The sequence below is a fragment of the Elephas maximus genome, chromosome 10, assembly GCF_024166365.1.
Source record: "Elephas maximus indicus isolate mEleMax1 chromosome 10, mEleMax1 primary haplotype, whole genome shotgun sequence".
Taxonomy (NCBI): domain Eukaryota; kingdom Metazoa; phylum Chordata; class Mammalia; order Proboscidea; family Elephantidae; genus Elephas; species Elephas maximus.
Window position 1 is genome coordinate 101,541,330 of NC_064828.1, and position 6,081 is coordinate 101,547,410.

A 6,081-nucleotide genomic window follows, 5' to 3' on the forward strand; every position below is an offset into this window, starting at 1 on the left:
AAAAATCCTCACAACTAGACCAATAAGCAATATCAAGATAAACAGAGAAAGATTGAGGTTGTCAAGGGTTTCATTTTACTTGGATCCACAATCAATGCCCCTGGAAACAGAAGTCAAGAAATCAAACAACACATTGCCTTGGGCAAATGTGCTGCAAAAGACCTCTTTAAAGTGTTAAACAGCAAAGATGTCACCTTGAAGACTAAGGTACGCCTGACTCAAGCCATGGTGTTTTCAATCGCCTCATATGCATGTGAAAGCTAGACAATGAATAAGGAAGACCAAAGAAGAATTGACACCTTTGAATTATGGTGTTGGTGAAGAATATTGAATGTATGACGGACTGCCAAAAGAATAAACAAATCTGTCCTGGAAGAAATACAGCCAGAACGCTCCATAGTAGCAAGGATGGTGAGATTATATCTCATATACTTTGGACATGTTATCAAAAGGGATCAGTCCCTGAAGAAGGACATCATGCTTAGTAGAGGGTGAGTGAAGAAGGGGAAGACCCTCAACAAGTTGGATTGACACAGTGGCTGCTACAATGGGCTCAAGCATAACAACTATTGTGAGGATGGCAAAGGACCAGGCAGTGTTTCGTTCTGTTGTACACAAGGTCACTATGAGTCAGAACCGACTCAACGGCACCTAACAACCACAAGGACATCAGTTTTGAACAATCTACTATATCCTAGGCACAGCAAGCATTAAGCATTTCTACATATAATTTCATTAAATGTACCCTCACAACAATTTCTATGTTAGAGATGAGCAAACTGAGGTTTAAAGAGGTTGAGTGATTTATTTGCCCAAAGTTATAAAGCCAGTTAATAGACAAACAGGGATTCAAACTGTCTGAGTCTAAAATTAATTACATTAAGTTTAATATATAGAAATACACCAAATATAATTTTTTCTTCCAGTGCTTTCCTTATACCTTTGTGGTCTACTATCAGTTGCCTGTTGGCAGATACTAACAGAGGACAACACAAATGAACTAGAAAGAACCAGCATGAACAGAAAACTCAGAATCATCAGCGGAATTTGAACTCGTAATGTTATGTTGTTTTATGAAATGTAAGCTTTCCTTATATAAAATATTTCTATGCATTGTAAACTTGAAACAAATATAGAATGCCTTTTGAGGTCACCATTGTAGAAGTGCCTGAATTATGGTGAGGGACCATAGTAAACATTTAACTCTCACAACTACCCTATGAAGCATGTGACTTATTTTTCCCATTTAAAAAAACTGGGAACTAAGGCTTAGAGACTTTCAATAACTTGTCCACAGTCACCCAGTTTATGAGCAGCAGAGCCAAGGATGGAACCAATGGCAGTCTGTTTCCAAAATCCATTATCTTTCCTACACCTCACTGAGAGGGAAGAACACAATGCTATGGATTGAATTATGTCCCCCCAAAATATGTGCTAGAATCCTAGCCGCTGTACCTATAGATACAGGAGCCCTGGTGCTGCAGTGGTTAAAGTGTTCTGCTGCTAACTGAAAGGTTGGTGATCTGAACCCACCACCTACTCTGTGGGAGAAAGATGTGGCAGTCTGTTTCCATAAAGATTTACAGCCTTGGAAACCCTACAGGGTGGTTCTACTTTGTCGCTATGCATCAGAATTGACTTGAGGGCAGCAGGGTTTTTTTTATATACCTGTGGATGTAATCTAATCTAATGTATAGTGATCACCTGCCATAACGCAAACTAATATAATATAATCCATCAGTGGGGTCATGCTAGAGTAGGGTGGATCGTAAACCTAATCCCTCCCGAGTTATGTAAACTGCAGCACAGACACAGACAGACAGGCACACACCGGAGAAGACAGACACCATGTAAAGATCGCCAAGGAATACCCGGGACCACTGACAAGAGCCAAGACCTTGATTTGGACTTTCGGCCTTCAGAACTGTGAGAAAATGAATTTCTATTCTTTAAAACCACCCAATAGTGGTATTTCTGTTACAGCAAAGAATCTGTTACAGCAGCACTAGGTAATTAGATAACTGTAGCCCTCCCCCAAAAAAGACATATCCAGAAGAGCACGTCACCCATGAGCAGCCCCTTCTTGCTCATTTGTGAGGTAGCAAGTTGTAGTTAGTTGCCATTGGGTCGGTTGCGACTCATAGCCACCATATGCACAACGGAAAAAATACTGCCTAGTCCTGTGCCATCCTCACAATTGCTGTTATGTTCGAGCCCAGTTTTACAGCCACTGTGTCAATCCATCTTGTTGAGGGTCTTCCTCTTTTTCACCAACCCTCTACTTTACCAAGCATGATGTCCTTTGCCAGGGACATGAAGGTAGCATAAAGGCTGGCTTTGGGTAGAGAAGTAGGGGAGGGGCCAGAGCAAAGTGATAGACAAGTTTGGTTTTTGTTTTCATGTGTGTGTGTGTGTGTGTGTGTGCGTGTGTGTGTGCTCTGCAAAAAACACAGTGATGACTCCTAGGTAAGAGACCAAAAAACCAAAAACCAAACCCTTTGCCGTCTAGTTGATTCTGATTCATAGTGACCCTAAAGGGCAGAGTAGAACTGTGGATGAGACACCTGGGCTAAAAAGATGAGCCCAAGTCTAATTCCATGCAACTTTAACCCCCTGCCCTGAATCCGGCCAGTGACAGCACAGAGAACAAGCCTACCCACTGCCATCAAGTCAATTCCGACTCATAGCGACCCTGTAGGACAGAGTAGAAACCATAGGGTTTCCAAGGCCTTAAATCTTTATGGTTGCCACATCTTTCTCCCAAGGAGGGGCTAGTGGGTTCAAACTGCTGACCTTTCAGTTACCAGCTGAGCACTTGAACCACTGTGGCACCAGGGCTCCTCAAGGACAAGCCTACTCTCCGTCTATTCATGGCCTTTCATGCTTCCACAATTCTCTGTTTGTTTCTGAGCTAAACATATTCCTCTTTTTCCATTGCCCTGATGAAGCAAGATTTCTGTTTTAGGAGCTGCCAAAATCAGAGAAAGCTAACTGGCAGTGGCCTTGATTTTAGTTCTGTCACCTCAGCACAATGAAAGCCCCAGGTCCTGGAGAGAGAGAGAGACTGATTAGAGGTCTTTGTTTTTACTTTCCTTTAGTGACTATTCAGGATGGTGCAATGCACTATTTAGGTCTTCCAGCTGCTGCTTCCAGCCCTTGGCCAAAGGAATGATGGCTTGAATGAAGGGCAGCAGCAGCACCTAAGCTGGCATTGCTCACTTACACACAGGGAGGTGACAAAGAGAAGTTGGCCTCCACTCTGCACCTGAGGTGAAGCACTCTATGGGAAGGCTCATCACACACCAACTCACACCAAAAATCCTCTTCTCATTCCTCACTCTTTTGTCCATCTTTCCAACCTCTTAGAAGCTGAGGAAGAATGGTTAGGAGTGGGGCAGAACCCTGGTTTTTGACCACCTCCTCTTGTGAGTCTTTCTTTCATGTGGTTTTGCACCTTGCTTTGGACTGTAGCATATACCACTTGGGGTGCACAACTGGGACTGGTAGAGCTTTGTTTTAATATCCTTTTACAATAATAGTAACAGTGGTAATAATGGCAGTCAATATTTATCCCAGGTGGCTCGGTGGCACAAACAGTTAAGTGCTCAACTACCAGCTGAAAGGTTGGCCGTTCAAACCCACCCAGAGGCACCTCAGAAGACAGGCCTGTTGATCTGTTCCAAAAGGTCACAGCCTTGAAAGCCCTATGGAGTAGATCTACTCTGCACACATGGAGTCACCGTAAGTTAGAATCCACTCAACTGCAACCACGAGCAACAACAATATTTATTGATCACTTAGACGTGCTAGGCCTTGTACCAAGTGCCTTATGGGTATTCCTTTATCGAAGTCTCACTACAACCTTACTTGGAGCCTGTGATGTTTGCCTTGTTTGACAGGTGAGGAAATTGGTGTTCAGAGAGGGTCTGTGACTTAGCTAAGATCAGGAAGTCCATAAGAGGCAATGGTGGGTCCAGAAAATTGATTGGTCTGATTCCAAGGCCAGTGCTGGTAACCTCTGTCATCACACTGGAACACTGAAACTGTTGAATCAGTCATTTACTTGATAGTCTATGAGAAAGCCCTTTGTAAAACTATATATTTCAATTATTTATATTGTTATTGTTAGGTGTTGTCAAGTCAGTTCCAACTCAGTGATCCCATGTACAACAGAACAAAACACTGCCGGGTCCTACGCCATCCTCACAATTGCTGCTATGTTTCAGCCCATCATTGCAGCCACTGCATCAATCCGTGTCATTGAGGGTCTTCTGTTTTTCACTCACCCTCCACTTTACCAAGCATGATGTCCTCCTCCAGGGCCTGGTCCCCCCGACAACATGTCCAAAGTACATGAGATAAAGTCTTGTCATCCTCAGTTCTGAGGAGCATTTTGGCTGTACTTATTCCAAGACAGATTTGTTCATGGTATATTCATTATTTTTTGCCAACACCATAATTCAAAGGTACCAGTTCTTCTTTGGTCTTCCTTTTTCATTGTCCAGCTTTCCCATGCATATGAGGCATGGCTTGGGCCAGGCACACTTTAGTCCTCAAAGTGACATCTTTGATTTTTTAATACTTTAAAGAGGTCTTTTGCAGCAGATTTGCCTAATGACTGCTGCTTCCATGGGCATTGATTGTCGATCCAAGTAAGTTGAAATCCTTGACAATTTCAATATTTTCTCCATTTATCATGATGTTTTTTATTGGTCCAGTTGTGAGGACTTTTGTTTTCTTTGTGTCGGGTAGTAGTCCATGCTAAAGGCTGTGGTCTTCGATCTTCATCAGTAAGTGATTCAAGTCATCTTCACTTTCAGCAAGCAAGAATGTATCATCTGCATAACTCAGGTTGTTAATGAGTCTTCCTCTAATCTTCTTCATATAGTCCAGCTTCTCAGATTATTTGCTCAGCCTACAGACTGAATAAGTATGGTGAAAAGATACAACCCTGACACACACCTTTCCTGATTTCAAACCATGCAGTAACCCCTTGTTCTGTTCAAATGACTGCCTCTTGGTCTATGTACAGGTTCCTCATGAGCACAGTTAAGTGTTCTGGAATTCCCATTCTTTGCAATGTTATCTTTAAATTGTTATTGTATTTATAAAAAACAATAATTTTATAATTCCACTCTATTGGTGTGGCTGTAGGCTGCTTATATAAGATACATTAAACACTCTAAAATGATTTAAATGTAGGCTGGGGATTGGGAGGTAACAAAGTAAGTGTTACACTGGCCATTAAAATGTCTTAAACATTAAGAAACCAAAAAATGGAGTATTTGAAAGTATTGAGATTGCCAAATTAAACTGGCTGTTTTCCCAACCATGATATCTTGTAATCGCCAGTTGATTGAACAGTGCAATAAACGGGCTGAAATGTGGACAACAGAAACGGTGTGCAAGCCCTACTCTGCTAGATACGTGTTGCCCTCTGCTTACTCAGAAAACAGAACATCTTTGCTTTCCTTTGGATTCACACAAACAGCAAAAACATTTGCACAGATTTCCCCACCATTTAAGAGGATTTGGAGGCCTGATGGCACTGTGGTTAAGTGCCCAGGCTGCTAACCAAAAGGTTGGTAGTTCGAATCCACCAGCTGCTCCTTGGAAGCCCTGTGGGGCAGTTCTACTCTAGGGTCGCTGTGAGTCCGAATTTTCTCAATGGCAACATGTAAGAGGATTTAGGAGTCCCTGGGTGGCGCAAACAGTTAAGGACTCGACCACTAACTGAAAGGTTGGCAGTTCAAACATACCCAGAGGCACCTCAGAAGAAAGGCCTGGCAATCTGCTTTCAAGAGGTCACAGCCCTGAAAACCCTATGGAGCAGGTCTACTCTGCATACTTGGAGCCGCCATGAGTCGGAATCAGCTTGATGGCAACTTGTTTAGGTCCATGGGTGACACAAACAGTTCGTACTCAACTACTAACCTAAAGGTTAGTGCTTCGAACCCACACAGATGCACCTTGGAAGAAAGTCCCAACGATCTGCTTCCAAAAGTTCACAGCCTTGAAAACCCTATGGAGGGCAGTTCTACTCTGCATACATGGGGTCACCATGAGTTGGAATCAACTCGA